Raw genomic sequence first — 17,854 nt, forward strand, 5'->3', positions numbered from 1 at the left:
TAAATAAATAAATAAATAAATAAATAAATAAATAAATAAATACCAACTTCCATATTGGGCTAATTATAATTTATTAAAATATAGTAACTGATTTTCCTATAGGCCACTTAAGAGAAATTAAACCGCTTTTTCATATCAGTAAATAAGGCAATTTTATAAAAGCTACATGCCAGTTCATTAATATTGCTATACCATACTGGGCAGAGTCCTAATCACACTTTCATTATAACTAAGAGAAGATAATTTAGCATCAGCGTTAGGTAGACGGTGGTAGTGGGGAAATGAGTGAATTACATTAGAAGAATTATCTGTGAAATGCCTTAAATTGTGAAGAGACATATAATTGCACACAGAGAAACAATGCTTAAACTTAGCAGTGTCTACACAGACTTTCATCTTGTTGTTGTTGTTGTTGTTAATAGCAGGACCTTGAATCAGATTTTCTTTCTAATTCAAATGAACAATGTAGTCCAAAATAGTCAGACATAGCTGATGGGCTGTGGTTGACTTGGTGGATCATACATTATACTGGTCTAATTATGACAAGACCCATTAGAATGGCTTATTATGATTTTCCCATTGTGTGCTTAGCTGCCTACTAGAGCAATTTACAGAACTATGTCAAAAAGCTAAAGAATTATGCAGCAAATTTTGCCCCCCAAGGATATTTGTATTTCTTGTCCATCAAGCTTTTTCTCACTCCACCTTCATAACCACTACATTCCACACAAAAAGTAGTTTTAAGGCACTATTAATTTATTTGTGCATCATGATTAACTTGGTTGCTAACATCTCATTTTTGTAGTTTGCACCACACATAAACCATAACCTAACCACATGAGGAAGAACTGTACAATTCACTAAGCCACAAAAATGATTTAAGTTTAAACCAACCAAAGTCAGCAAATTGCACAAATACAACCACTAGGTCTTTAACTGATTTGATCAAGTGTGTTGTGCAAATGCAACCTACAGATCATTTCAAAAGCCTGGAATAGGAAAAGCATATAATAACAGTTAGCAATTTTTAAAAAAGAAATCACTGTCACTGTCCAAAGTCTTGGATTATCTAAAACACTGATTTATTATTTATTTATTTAAACTGATTTATATGACCCATCTCACTAATGAGACCCTGGATGGCTGTAAAGGACAGAGGGTATGGCTGTAAGGGACAGGAGGAAGAACTGTTACTAAGACAATGATCAGATAAAAGAGGACTGAGCCCAGGGCAGGAATGTAACGTGAGTAAATGTCTCAGAAAAGCCCCTCCCTAGTGCTTACAAGATAAAGGGAGGAAAGGGGAAGCACATTCAGACTTGCAAGATTCTATTACTACAGCTTTACAATAAAAATAGTACTGACATACATGATATTGGTTTCCTGGTCTGATCTATCTTGAAGGGCTGATTGCAGCTGATAAAGAGGAGAAAATACAATATAAGTACAATTTTAAAAATGCATTTCACAACCAACTAAAACACAAAGTGGCTGCTGAATTTATTTATTAAATTCATATGGCTGTCCATCTCATATACATGATTCTGGGTGGCTGACAGTTAAAACAGGATTAAAAAAAAAGAAGAAAAACACAACCAATAATTATGAACATAATTTACATAAAATAGCAGCCAAGAACACTCACAGCGTCCCACAATCAATATAGAAGAAATGGGTTTATCCACACCGTCAGGGCCCTAGGCTTGATGGCAAAACCAAGTTTTGAATAAGTTGTGAAACTTAGGGTCAGGACATGTCTGATCTCAGGGGGGATAATGCTCCAAAGGGTGGGCACCATGGCAGAAAAGGGCCTCTTCCTATGTCCCACCAGATGGCACTCTCTTGCAACAGAACCCAGAGCATACTTCTGCTGGATTTAACAGGTCAGGTAGACACCACTGGGGAGAGAAAGTTTCATTAGTAATCTAGCCCCAAGCCATGAGGGGCTTTAAAGGTGACCACCAGCACCTTGAATTGTACCTGGAAGTGTACCAGTAGCCAATGCAGTTTACGAAGCAGAAGTGTTACATGTGCCAAATAACCAGCACCTGTAACTGCTCATGCTGTTGCATTTTGCACCAGCTGAAGTCTCCAAACACTCTTCAAGAGCAGCTCCATGTACAGTATGTTGCAGTAGTCCAATCAGGAGGTGACTAAGCCGTGAATGACCATGAATAGGGCCCCTTGGTTCAGGAATGGGCAAAATTGGTGCACAACATGAAGCTCTGCAAAGGCCCTCCTGGCCACAGCTGCCACCTGCTCTTTGATACATCAAATACCAATATTATGGGCTCAATTAGAAAAACATCCCCAAATGCTCAGTGAATGTACCTTTGTATGTATAGTTTCTTGAATGTTAGATTAGAATGTTTGCAAAGAAGCTCAGAAAAGGCTTATGTGTTTAGGATAAAATATGTAGACTTTTTTATTCATTGTCATGTTTGTCTGTTTTGTAGCTAAATATATTTTATTACCTTCATCCCTACATTTATCAGCTAGCAATGTGAGTAGACAAGAACTATTGTAGAATATTACCTTTTAATTTATCTAATTGAAGTGATGCCCTCAATACTTTTAAATTACAACATGGTCATATTCTTTCTAGCAAGGGAAAGTACATCAACTCTGCTTCACTTGTTTTAGATCACAGTGAAAAAAGAAACTACTGAGGATTAAAATTAAAAGTGTCACTAGTGAAGACAGCATGCAGTGCTTCTAATTATATGTATTAAAGTGAGAGCTTCTGATGTTTAGATAATTTCATGGAATCTTACTTATTTCATGAACCACCTACCTAAACTATCAAGTCTCAAGAATTTTACTAATCAAATATTTTTATTATTAAAATTTAATATTTAATTTAACATTTAATTAATTAAAATTTAATTTATAAAACTAAAATAATTTTACTAATCAAATACTTTTGGTAGTCTCTGTGGCCATGTTCTCAAAACACACTAAGTCATAATTTGTTACATTATAATTTGGCTTAAAATATTGGATTGATCCACTTACTGTGCTTTGTAAACCATGTTTTATGATTTACTGAGCTATGTGAACTCAGTCAATTGTATTAGGATTAGAGTTTGATTTAAATCATGGTTAAACAATCCACAGGATGGTGCACTCTGTGAATCTAGTCTATACATTGCTAAAAAGGGGCAGATCTCAAAGTATATCTCAGAACTTCAGTCAGTTAAATGCATGAGTTCACAGTGCATTAGCTGAAAATAAGCTAGGGCAACTCTTTCTAAGGCAATCCTTTTGTGATGGCTCCCTTACTATGGTTAACATCATCCTCTCCTGTTTTGTGTGTTTTTTTATAGTTTTTATATTTTAATGATTGTTTTATATGTATTTATTGGTTCTTTTTAATTGATTGTTGTACACTGCTCACAGTTGTGAGATGGTCAACTATGCAAATATGATCAATCAGTCAATCAATAAATGATGAGAATGATAACAACTTAAACAAAACATGGTCTATGTAATATAATTTGCAGATCGAAGTTGAACGTTTATGGAAAAAGAAATATGCTGTTATACCAATTGTGATTGGAGCCCTTGTAGCAATACCTAAAGGATTCTCTTGATATTTGGAAATTTTGAATTTATTGGACCTGAACACCCTAATCTTACCAAAAAAACAAAACAAAAACCTTATTTGGAACTGCCTATATTCTTAGACGCTACCTTAATAGGTCCTTGGTTAGGACTTGAATTATTAAGTTTTTACCAGTCTTAGACCATGAATCTAACTGCAGATTACTACTGCTACTACTACTACTAATAATAATCAATCCCTTGGATAGTCCCATCGACCCTTGGAGGTTGATATTGAACAATCTCAGCACCATAAATCACACACAAACAGCTGGTCAGTGGTATCACTAAGGCTGCTGTACTGCCACTGACCCTCTGCAGAAGCTCTGTAGCATCTCTCCACCTCCAGGATCAAACTTCTCCCAGCTGCTCAACACGCTGCAGCTGACCAGCCAATCACTCTCTGAGGGACTTCTCTCTGCCAGGGTCAAAAGCCCCATTGCTACCATTTCTTGCACTGTGCTGGGACAAAAAGCCTTGCAGGCTCTCCATGATCTCACAGAAACTGGCTCTCAGTGACTGACACATCCCCCAACCACCCTCCTCAGCTTTTCTCCACATACTAAATGCTCCAACATCTGCCAGAAACTGGAGCTCTGGCACAAACATCTGGCCTCACTGCCAAGTTGGTGAAAAAGAAAAAAAGATCTTAGGTTGTTAACATAGACTGAGACATGGTAATAATTAAAACAATCCACCTGTGTTACTAGAGATTTATTATCACTTCCATTATTAGTACTGCGTCTGCTGACATCATTATTTTCTCCAGCTGAATCCTAGAAACTGAGATGTAAACAAAAGTTGACATACCATCTGTCTGAAATGTTAGACCCTCATTGTAAGAGCAACCAGGACATACTATAAGCAACAGAACAATTGGAGTCAGTTGTCCAAGGAATGGTATATCACAGCCATAAGACTCAAATACTATCATTTTAAAAAGAAATATTACACGCACAAATATTACTCATGGTGTAATCATGAAGGTCACAGCAGAGAAGTGGGTTGATTCCGATCAGTTTTCCAGATATGTTCTGTCTTTGTTCATTCAGATGCAAAGGGAATTTACACTCTTGAAAGACATGAATTCAGAATCTTTCTTAATGGTTCCCACAGCACCCAGGTTGCAAATTACCCCCCCCCCCAAATCCACGAGAAATTAACCCAACATCTCTCAGATGCCCATAGAAACATAGGAAACTGGCTTATATCAAATTCATCTTACTCCATATTGGTGACTCTGAATAGCAATATTTTTCCAAGTTTTCAGATAACAATTTTCCTAGCTCTACCTTGGAAAGGCCAACAATTGAGGCTGAGATATGTATACAAAACATGTGTTCTGTATTCTTGTGTGCCTTTTGAACTAGAAATTACTGTGAAAAGCATTCTGGACCTGCACCCTGAAGCTCTCCTGCTGCTTTTCTCAACAACGTTGAAGGTCAAGCAAATTAGCTTCAAGGACCAGCATGGTTGCTTCCAAGATCCAATCCAAGACATGCCTATGTTCTGGTATAATTGCCCTTTGTTATCCACTTCAAAATAATGAGGAATTTGAAATTTATGTAAGAGATTTATTTTTTTTAATGAGCATATTTTTGGTAATTTTAAAGCCAGTTGATCTAGTTCCCAGAGCAAGGCTTTGGACTATTCTCCTGCACACCACCATTGATAGACCATTACTGTTGCTTATGCATAATCTCTATAAGAACTCTAGAATCAAAGGTCGATGCAGTTTGCAAGGCCACCACACTAATGGCATTCCAACTCAGAGAGGAATGAGGCAGGGATGTGTTTTATCTCCTCTGTTGTGTGTGTGTGTGTGTGTAAATCCACTCAAGGCCAAAAGAAATCAATTACAACAAACAGACCTATTGCAGCTTTGTTGCATGCAGATGACATAGTATTTTAATCACAAATGCTAACTGGACTTAAACGAGCTCTGAATGCTCTGGCCAGTTACTGTTCTGAGGAAGTGCTTGAAATCTACTATAGCAAAACTAAGATCCTGATCCCTGCAAAGAGACCTAAACTGCACTCCTGGAGGGTAAGTGGCCAGAATATTGAACAAGTAAAATCCTTTAAATACTTGGGCATGGTTTTCCATAGCTCCACTAAACGCAGTGCGCACCAAAACTATGTTATACAAAATGCTCAAAAAACAGTGGCTGCAATTCAATCCTTTCATTTTACCAGAGGAGCACAGCATAATCCAGCAGCACTGAAGGCTGAGGCTCATGTACAACTACCCTTCGATGCCCAGCTAGGACCTTACCCTTCCTTTACTCCTCTGGAAAGGGTTCAATCTAAATTCCTAAGGGCTATATTCCAGGCAGTCCCCTGCATTCCAAATGTAGTATTAAGGAGGGAGGCAGGGTTGTCTAAAGTCGAAACAGGTGCATGGACTTGTATTATAGCACATTGGCTGAAATTACTGTTCTTTCCCACAGGTTGGAGTTCTTTCCTATTGAGGACAATTATAATCAGTATAGTTCAGGACTGTTTCACAAAAAATTGCAACATCTTGGCTTCTCCAGGGAGGTGTTCCTAATAATGGGTTACGTGCGTGCACTTAGTGCATTTAAACAACGTATCAAAGATCTGGAAATCCAACAGGACCACTCTGCTCTACCTAAGAACATTTCCTGAGCAGTCAAGCCCATTTTTAAAAACCAGAGAGATACTTACATTATATAACTGTCTCCAAATTCCAAAGGGCATTAACTCTAGCATGTTGCAATGCTCTTCCCACAACAGTTTTGGAGGGCCAATACAAAAAAGTTCCATATGAACTGAGATTGTGCCCCTGTGGACAAGGGGCTATTGAAACTATAGCTCATGTCCTGCTATACTGTACCTTCTATAAGGACTCACAGACCCATTTTATAACTCCCTATTTAATAAAATACCTGGGAAATTCTGATCTTTTTTATGTATAGTTGTTGCTATTTGATGAGTATGATTCAGTTTCTTTGAATGTAGCTAAATTTTGTTATGCTGTCTGTAAAATTAGGCAGACTTTGATTGCCCTCTGATGATCCCACCATTAATATTATCATGTTTTGTTTTATTTCATTTTAATGCATTTTTATTTGTATTTGTACAAATTTGTATTTTATTTGTAATTCTGATCTGTGACCGTAATAAAATATTGATTGATTTTAAAGCCTTCTATTTTTCCTCTGGATTACTCAGTCTGGTTTAAAGAAACTGTTCTTGGCACTGCTATTGTTTAGGCTTATCATTTACTGTGGTTCTATAAGAAAAATCTATCAATTTCAGTGTACGCACTGGGTACTGCTACGAATGCCAGTTCAACTAATACATCAGTCCCATAGACTGTGCAAATCATTTGCCAAAACTCATTTGAAATGGTTCCTTGAAGCCACTTCATTTCACTAGCTAGCCTGGTGGAACTGTCATCTGTCAGTACTTACACATGATGAGAACACCTTGGGAAGGATTTCAAGATGCCCTGAACCTCTGAGAAACTGTGATGATTTCAAAGAATGGATTCAGGGGGCACTTTGATTTGCACAGTTCTAGAAATTTGTATCCAACTATATGGCAGCACCTAGGGGAGCAAATAATGTAATTTAACAAGTGGAATTTGCAAAAAGAGTTGGGTTGGGAGGGGAGGGAAAGGTTCAACGTGCCATCAGTTTTGGTGGCTGGTTGTTCCTGTTCTTAGCTAGCTGACTTCCATAATGACATATTTATTAATGGAAAAAACTAAGAATATATATCTCACATAAACACTTCAATTACTGACTATCAGCTCCAGTGCATTCACGAAGAGCACCTTCATTGCTCATGAATATCCTTTTTCTATCTTAAATTTGCCATGAATGTTCTTCATCACTGAGTTTTTATTCCTTATAAATTTCATCACATTTTCTCCAAACCAAAGAAATTACAAGTACTTATAGAGAAATAGCTCCAAAATCCATGCACTAATTTCAAATATCTTTGCATGTACATATTATTATCTCTATTGCAATCTTGAGACTGAATTTAGGATTATTTAATACTGTTGTATACTGTGTCCTGCACAAAAGCATCTCAAAGCAGTTTACAGTAAAAACATAAATACTTTCAGAAACATCTCTGTCTCTCTTCCACTATCTATCAATTTGTATGACACTCATCTCTCAAGGACTTTGGATGGCTCACAACAACTAAAACAAGGGAAATTAATAATAACCAAGGGGGGGAAGATGATAACAATGACAGACCAGACAGGAATGAAATAAAGGGTCTACCCATTTCCCATCACCTGTTAGTATCCTACCATCTTCTCCTAGCAGCAGATTATGCTCTTTCTTTTTCTATTATTTTTACTATTGACACAGACATATATAGTACCTACTGTATACTTATACCTATTCCTATACCTATCTATTGCTTTTAGTGTTAGAGTATTCCCATTGAGTTAAGGATTTCTGTGCATGGATCCCTGACTACTGTTTCTTAATGCTTGTTTAAATTGGCTTTCCTCCAATCTGAAATGCATTTAGACTATATTCCAATCTCCTTTTCTATAGAATCATGACCCACAAGATTATGTGGGTCATTATGTGGGTATTTCCTTCTCAAGTCCTCACTGCTTTCTTCTCTTCATCCACCATTGTATGCTGTACATTGGTTAGGTTCAGATCTAGGAGAACTGATCACTTTGCCTCTTCTTCAAACTTCTGGATAGTAAAACTGTCAGCAAGTCTACTGAAGAATTTGGGAGACTTTTAGTCTTAGTCAAGTTGGTTTTCCAACAGATATCTGGGTGGTTAGAATTTCTAATTATTTCTATGTCTCTCTTCCCTGAAAGTTCTATAACTTGGTGGGTTCAATCTTCTGCCTGGCTTAGTGATTCAAAGCATGCTCCCTTTCCCCAAATAATATCTATATTGTTTCCTCTTCCCTGTATTCTTACCCAAATGTAACTGACTTTTACATTCAGATTCATGGATCTAAATATATGTGTGTGCTTTCTTCACATATAATGTCACTCTGTATCTCCATTTGCCTGATTTACTGCTTTTGAATAAGCAGTATCCTTCAATCTTTACATTGCACTCATGTGTTTTATTTCAGGAGAGTTAAATAATGCCTTCTAAATCATATTTAGCTTTTCAGGTTTGTTTCCTGTACTCTTTGTATTTACATAGAGACACTAGAATCCTTGAGTCATGTAACTTGACCTATTCTATTCCTTCCAGTATTCTGTGCTCATTATTGGATGTCTCCATATTGTGCATACTCTTTCCTGTCCTGTTCCTGGTATTGGTGCTGTATTTCGTCAGTTCTCTTCCCACAGGATTCATGTTAAAGCCCTCTGTAAGGTCCAAAAACATTCTTCTCCATTCTGGTCAGGTACAGTCTAGCTCTGGCCAGGAATCCCTCATTTGTGGAACTGTATCCCATCAGCAAAGAATGCAACTGTTCCCATTGACCTCAGCTCCTTTACCTTCCTGTCTTGTGCTTTTTATCCCTTGCAATGTCTTCAACTCTATGGCTGTGCCAATTGTTCTTACATGGATCATTAGGAAGAGATGTTTGTCAGTTGGCTTAAAGAGCCTTGGGGTTCTTTCTCTCATTAGCAGTTGAAACTGTCTTGCAACGCAGAACAAAAGTACTATTTTGGTCTGCAAGACAGGCTCAGCAACACTTATATAATGGAATATAATGGTAATATAAATATGGAATGTATATTCTATTATTTTGTTATTGACAAGTTGTTAGCAAAGAATGCCTTATGTAAAATGTGGAAGATTCACATTTGATATGATCTTAAACTCTTACATTGTACAACTAATGAGGATCCCTTGTTGAACATTAGGAGAGCTGAACATTTGTTTTAAGTGATGGAATGCAAATAAATGTAATTAATATTCATGAAATGCAAAACCATATCTAAATTTAATATTTGAAGAGCAAAGAATTGGTTCTGATGTCTAATTAATTCATATGGATATATTCATCTAATGTTCTCAGTATGGGATATATAAAATAATGATAACTGTTAGAAGCATTTGGGTCAGCCTATGTTTACTGAAACTCTTATATTATTAATATTTTATTCAATTTTGTAGCATCCAATACTTCAGTTTAAAAATATGAAACTGCTGACATCTTTTGCATTCTCTTCCTAACCAATAATATACATTAAATTACAAACATGCATTAGAAAAGGGCAAAAATAACTTTAATATCATGAGTAATATTAAATGGGGTGGTGGTAGAGTGGACAGAAAAAAATAGGATAAGAAACTATCTTGGTTTCACTCTCCGTATTTAAGCCTGTTGACAGTTTTCAAACAATATTATGAATTTGCTACACAAAGAACCCTTCCAGCTAGAAGAGTATACAACAGCTGTGCTTCATCTATTATATGTATATTTGATCAGGCGCATAGCTATTTTTTTGCCTATATTTTTATGGGAAGTGTCAAAAAGGAGATTGAAATACAAATAAACACTGCAAAATTGGCAAAACTACTTTCTAGGTGGCTTATAGTTTGCATTTGCATTTTGTTTTGTAGAGAGGAATGCCATCTAGATAGTAGTTATTCCATTCTGAAACAACTTTCCCTTCCCCCAGTATTTAATAGCAGCATATACTGAAGATTTCTGTTTTGTGTACTACTGACAGAGAGAAGGGAGGCAAAAAAGCTGGGCTCTTGTCTTCTTCAGTCCCATAGCCATCTCGCAGCTTGCAGAGGGCTACAGATATTTGTGGAAGCGCCATCTATACTCAGGCTCAATATATAACACATACATGCAATAAAGATGAAAATAAAAAAGATACTTTCGATGGTTAATTATCTCATTTACAACAGAGACCAAACAGATATTGATTTTGACTACATGCTCAGTAGCTACAACTGCTTTTTGTATTTTTTTTTTTTAAATCTAGACACGGAAAAGGCCAGTTTTGCACAATATGGGGATAAGAAGTTAATCCTTCCCTCCTTAGCAGTGTTCTCAATAAAAATAATTCCGTTTAGTGACAATTAACATCAGAGGAAGAAAAAGACGTTCCAATATTACCAATGGGAGCTTTTACCTAATTTGGTAATGGATTGCCTTGCTTGGATGGGAATTTTTATTGGGACTGCAGCAAAAGAGGAAAAGACTCCTCTCGCTGCAAGTCACAGACCAATTTAAATTGATTGTTCACATGGATTATCATGGAAACCTTGTTTTTCAAAAATTGCAAGACTTTTTGGTATTTTCAAAAGGGATTCATTCATAGATTCTGAAATGCTCAGTAATAAAGCTGTGTGCTCCCAGATCTCTCTCTCTCTCTCTCTCTCTCTTTCTCTCTCCCCCTCTCTTATCCATCTCTGCTTTCTTCAGTAAAACTGCACATTTCTATGACTGCATAATCCTTTCCAATTGTTTTCAGTGTGACTGCTTATATGATTAACCTTCATAATGTGTAGCCATGTTTGTTATTTCATTTTCTTAATTTCACACTTCCCAGCTATCAAATAAATTAGAAGATTTATATTTGTTCAAAGATTAGTTTGTTCACACAGAAATTGCAGGCACAGAGTGACATACATGGATAAGGCAATATGCATAAATGAAATTCCATTCTATTAATATCTGTTAGTATGATGCACTAAGAGCCACGTTGATTCCTTATATAAAATTACACTGTAATAACTGAATGCCACCCTCTTCAATTTACTAATTTGGCAAGGTTCAAAATATTTATTTCTTATGGGGTTTTATCTGTTAGTTTTTCCTCTAGTGCCTCAGTTTAGAGTTAGGCTATGATTTAGGAAACTGTAAACTAGTGCCCACTAGATGTCTTTGGACTACAACTTCAAGTACTCTTAGCCAGCAGCTGCTGGTAAAAATAGCTCATTTACAAAAAGGATGACCAGACCCAAATTTACGTATATTCTGCAAATTTTAATTAAACAATCAAAGCAGAAAAACGGAATCTTTTCTCATTTATGAAAGTGAATTTCACACAGAGGAAACGAGGAAGAGAAACACAAAAAATATCAAATTGCATCTGTTAAAATACAAAGATTACAATGTGTATAGCTTACTACAATTTAAGAAACTAACATCATATAAATTAGCAGATGAAATAATTAATAACATGGCAGATTATTATAAACAAACTATTTATTGTTAATAATTATTTGATTCTAGCTCCACCAGTTCAACTAGTTAAGTGACTTTAAGTAGTTATTCATATAGCAGTGTGGCCTAAAGTTTGAGTGAAAAAAAGTAAACCAATTCACAGCTGAGCTCTAAGGGACAGGATCTTGTGGATTCAGACAAAAAATCTCTAGGAAGGTCTAGATCAAAAAAGTAATTCAGAAGATAAATGAGGAAAAGTACTTAAAATTTAGGATAGTGAGTCCTGGCCTTCAGTGCAAGAGAACTCAGATGAAATATTTTTGGTGCAAGGAAAATGTAAACCACTGGAAGAGGAAAGGAACTGAAAGGAATGCTAAAAGTCACTGGGCTTGGAGTGCAGTTGCTTTTTAATTCACTAATACCCCTAACTTTCCTACCTTTTGACTGGCTTTTTCCATCTTCTCACTTGCTCTAGTTTGGACTGCTGTTGGATAATGATATGTTGGGGATGAGGCAGAACTCTACGAGAACAGTTTTCCTTTCTTTATTTGGGTTGGTATATCTTCAGTGTTTATTGGGAGTAGCAGACTTGTGATTCACCTCCTGCTTGATATGCAGTCTGTTCATCTGGTACTTTCTTTCCAAACTGGTCCATTCTCTTTACTCCACCACCAGAAATGTCATCAATTCTATTTTAAGTGTTTCTCTTAAATCAAAATCTAGGCTGTTCTCAACAAAGATAGGCTTACTTGTAAACAGTTTTAACGCCCATTATAGTTCTCTGTCACAAATTTTCTTTAATCTTAAGAAAAGGAGTTGAGTAACAGCTAGCATAGCAAGAATACTTTATGATGAACTTGCTTTCAGCTACAGGTTCTTGCTAGCTCTTAACGTACCCCTACATCCATGCAGACACAATACCTAAACAAGACAATTCTATTTCAACATTTTTTATTATTATTATTATTATTATTATTATTATTATTATTATTAGATGATGATGATGATGATGATGATGAAATAAAGTTAAAAATGTGATACAGAAGGAACATTTTATTATATGTGATGGTCAAGTAAAATACTGGAAAGAAATACAGAGAATTATTTTAAAAAATCTTAAAAATGAAACTTGAATTGAATCCTCAGTTTTTTTCTACTAGGAATATTTCCAGAACAAATAAATAAAAAACATCACAACCTATTAAGAAATATATTGATGGCCACAAGGACAAATTTAGCCCAACGTTGGAGAAGAAATACTTCACTGACAATATCAGATTGGAACACCAAACTTGGGGAATATGCAGCAGTGGCAAAATTAACAGTATACATCCAGGACAGAGGTTTTGACTAAATTTAAGCAAAAAGGCTTCCCTACGTCACATAACAAAGCAAACTCAGATACTTCAAGTCCAGTTTTTAATTCAAGACTGGAACCTCCTTTTGAGTTCACAGATCTTTTGGAAGACTTGTTTTTCCATGTCAGTTTCCATCTTCAGTGTTTTTATAGATGCTGTTGTAACACCTCTTCTTGTCTCTTCTAACAGATCTCTGCAATTCTTTGTTAGGTTCCTTCATAAAGTTTTTGTCTTTCTTGGTTTTGTCATCTCTTCTGTTCTTTGCAATTTCCAGAGTTTGTTCTGAAATCCAGTTTGCTTTCTTTTGTTTCTTCATCTTTGGCAGTCTCTTTTCACACCCCTTCTTAATGTCTTCTTTAAGTTAATTCCAGTTCCTCTGGTTCTCTATCAATGAGGTTCAGGACTTCAGAGTGATTCCTGAAGTTCTCCTTGAAAATGGTTGTATGTTTAAGATTATATTGTGGAAACTGTTGGCTTTCTTCATCTTTTTAGCTTAACTTGGAACTTGCATGTGAGCAGTTCATGATCTGTTCCATAGTTAGCACCTGGCTATGTCTTTGATGTTATAATTGAGCTCCTCCACCTCTTTTAAGCAATAATGTAGTTAACTTGATTTCTATGCATTCCATCTTGTGATGCCTAGGTATACAGGTGTTATTTTGGATGTTTGAAGACAATGAAGAAATAAAGAAATAATTGGATTGGTAAAAAGCATGTTTTCCTGCTTTATTTCAGTTTCCTTTGTTTTTTATAAATAATTTTATTATCAATTATAAATGAAAAGAATAAAAGTCAATACAAACTACAAAAAATACAAACATAAAAATACAAAAAAAGGGGGGTGTAGAAAAGAAAAAAAGAAAGAAAAAGGAATAAGAGAAAGAAAAAAAAGTAACTTCCCCCTTCATCTCAGCAGGCAAAAACAATTTTTATAGCTTATCACTGACTCTAAAAAAAACATAATCACTCTTCTCCCCATGACTCATCTCTTAGGTAAAAAAACAAACAAAACAAAATCCAAATGCTTCATCAATCATTCTTTGCCAGCAGAAGTCCAGTAAGGGCAACTAGATATAACTATTTTCCTCTTTTAGCCCGGTTCAAACAATAATTTTTAAAATTATTCTTTAGTCCCTTCAAAAAAAGTCCCAGAGGTTTGCTGGTCATCTGTGCATCCAAGCAAAAATCCTTCAGAACTTTAAGAGATTTCATTTGGATGCCCATTAGTTTAAGTTTATCCTTTTGTTTGTCACTTCTAAAAAAGCCTTTCCAAACCTTAGCAGAGCCCTTTTGTACTGTATATCCAGAAGAAAAATATTATCCAAATCAATTTCCTGGTTTAGTATCTGTTCATCTCCTTTAGGTGATAAGTCATCCATCAAATCCATTTGTATTTAAATACAAATATTTAAATCCTCCTTCAAATTAATTTCATAGACATCCATTGCTACTTGTTCTTGTTTTACAACTTCGTATGTTCTGCCCAGTTTCTCAAACAATTGATCCATTCTATCCAGTAACTTGGCTAAAGTTTGCACTAAGTATATCTGCTCCATTTTCTTTGTCTTCTGGCTGGTTGTAATGTCCAACCTTCAAGGTCTCCTTATCATGAAGAAACCAAAGCAATTACCATTTTCTCATGAGAAGCTATCTTCTAATTAATTGAAAAGTATAATTCCAGATCCCTCTGGCCCCTTAATCCATTATTAACTTTACAAAATCCATATACTAAGAACCCTTTTGCTGCATAGCCCAAAAAAATAATATATTTTCAAAACATTTAAGATCAAATTTACACCATCATCTTTTAAGGAGGCAGAAACTCACTCGATGAATATAGTAAAACCTTACCGGTCCGAAGAGTATTAGTCTCTCCAGTATACAAAAAATAAGAAAAATTAATCCAAAAAGGTGATTAAGATATAAGACTCAGTCGAGCTTAAAGTCCATAAGGCTGCTTTGCGAGTGTGAGCTTGATATAATGCTGACTCCCAGCCACTCCACACATAAGCCGACCATAAAATGACAGTTTCCATGGTTTACTCATGAGTAGCGGCTGTCCAGAGTCACATGGATGATCTCAACTATCTCTCCTTTGTTCCAGAGAGATTACGCTGGCCCAGATCCAGCATCCAGCCGTGATTTCCCTCACAAAAGCTAGCCAACAAGCTGGTAAGATGTCAGCTCGCCATGGCACTCACAGGAAGACCCACTTTATTTTGGTTTCCTAAGCCATACAATCCAATTTAATATTTCCAACTTTGGCATTCCAATCACAAGCAGCACATCTCCCTTGCGTGTTCTGTTGTTTTCAAATTAAACATGGTCATAAAACTCATTAACCAATTCTTCTGCATTGGAGCATAAACTTTGATAATTGTCATGATAAAGGTGAAGTTCAATTGATATTATTCACTCATTGATTGCATTGTAGCAAAGTACTGTTCTTGCTATACCCTCCTAACTATAAAACCAATGCTGTTCTTTCTTTGTTTTTCTTCTCCTGAGTAGTAAATATTGTGATCTTCTGACCAAAAGTGTCTAATCCCAGTCCATCTCAATTTGCTGATGCCTAAGATGTCAATTTGTAATTGTTTAATTTCATCTTTTACTGTGTTGAGCTTTCCCATATTCATGCTTCTTATGTTCCATGCTCCCATTGTATTTTGGTCTTTGCAGCTTCAGTTTTTTTTTCCTGCATGGCAACATCAGCAACTAGACACCCTAAAGGCTTTAATAGCCATGCAATAAAAACACTGGTATTCTGAAAGATCTTCCGCTCTTCCTCAGAAGCATGCTGAATGTCATCCAACTGGCATCCAGCACTGTATCATCCATCATTTTATATTCTTTATCCATGCCATGTGGTTTTCTTGGTAAAAATTCACGAGGGGTTTACCATTGTCTTCTCCCACACGGTATGAATTGATGCCTTTGCCATTGTCACTAGAATGATCATCTGCCTCCAGCATCTTCCTATATTACTGCTGCCCAAAGATTTACATGATCTCAAAACAAAGCAGAGTAATGCAGGTTTCTTGCAGCTCCTGCCCCTTTAATTATATTAATAGATTTTTAGTAACTTTTTAAATTATATTAATAGATTTTTAGTAACTTTTTAAATTATATTAATAGATTTTTAGTAACTTTCATAGGATTTTTCTTTTTGAACCCAACTTTCAATGTTTTGGATTAGATGAATGTGAAGGCAAAGGCATAGATATAGGACTCTGTGTGGATTTGAACAACATGGGAAAAAGAAAGAAACAACGTACTACCAGCCCAGGCTCTCTCCCCTTATGGAAGTCAGCTAAACAACCAAAGATAGAACACTTTGCATGAAAAGGACCTTAAGTAAAGCAAACTTTCTTCCTATTTCCAACACATTTGATGCATTAGAATGGGACCTTCAAACAGAATTGGAAAAACAACAGCTGTCAGAACTCTCATTACCTGTCAGGGAAGAACTACATAAATGGGAGTTGGGATTCCCTCATGGGCTCGCCTTCTGTGTCACCATTGCAACTTAATTAGTCCATTTACCAGCCTAAGGGGGATTAAAAATAAATTTAAAGATAAAAAGTGTAATCAGAACAGAGAGAGACTCCCATGGGAAATCTCATCTGAGTTTATGGCAAAACAAGGCCTGCTCACAGCACAAACTTATCTCGATATCTGAGCAGCTATCAGCCATAAAACATGAACTGGACGTGTTGAAAGGTGATATAGAGTCATATGTTTGAAAGCATGAAACTGGACTTTTTACTCCACTAAGTCTTATGCAACTGCTCTGTCTAACCCTTTCATCCCGGTCACATGTGGTGATAGAGAGCAAGCAATTCAAGGAAAAGTAAAACAATCTGATCAAATGCTGCGGCACTCAAATGTTTGTACTAATAGCGCTGTAACTTCTGAGAAAGTGAAAAGGGGTGTGTGTGCTCACACATACTAAAGCTCCACTGGAGCGAAAGAAGTATTTTCTTCTAATTCAAAATGCTTGTTGCAGACACGACAGATTGCTGTTAGCATTTTTCTGAATAATTATAATATCAGTTGTTGGAATTTTAAGAGAGCAATAGTAATTTCTCTAGGACAACTCCTTCATTGGCCACCTGGCCAGATAGATTTGTGATGTTCAATGGCTCCCAAGTATCTCAAACGGTAAGCAGATCCTTTTGTCTTTCAAACAACCTACCATCTCACTGATGTTATTTAAGATGAGAGTATATTTAGTTTCATTTCAAATCTTTCCTATCAGATCAAACCTTTATTTGATTTTAAGTCACCTATATCAAACAATATGTTGGTTTCAGATGTCTCCAAGGCTGCTGCTGCATCACCCCCAGATTTGAGAAAGTGAGGCTATGGAAGTCAGTCAGCCTTATTAGAAGAAGACTCTCCAGACCCAGCTGAAGCTGGCCTCAGTGCTTTTAGCTCTTTACCAAGGAATGAACAAGATAATATACTGTACTGTGCAAAAGTTTTAGGCAGGTATGAAAAAATGTTGTAAAGTAAGAATGCTTTCAAAAATATATATTGTAATTGTGTATGTTTATCAATTTACAAAATGCAAAGTGAGCAAACAGAATAAAAATCTAAATCAAATCAATATTTGGTGTGACTACCCTTTGGCTTCAAACCAGCATCAGTTCTTACACTTGCACACTTTGTACGTTTGTACAACGTCAGGGATCTTGTAGGATTAGAGTCAGGTGTATGATTAACCAATTATACCAAGCAGGTGCTAATGATCATCAATTTCATACGTAGGTTGAAACACAGTTATTAACTGA

This window comes from Python bivittatus, unplaced genomic scaffold (genome assembly GCF_059951505.1).
Source record: "Python bivittatus isolate LINGU-HERP-01145 unplaced genomic scaffold, Pbiv_v1 ctg000070_np1212, whole genome shotgun sequence".
Taxonomy (NCBI): domain Eukaryota; kingdom Metazoa; phylum Chordata; class Lepidosauria; order Squamata; family Pythonidae; genus Python; species Python bivittatus.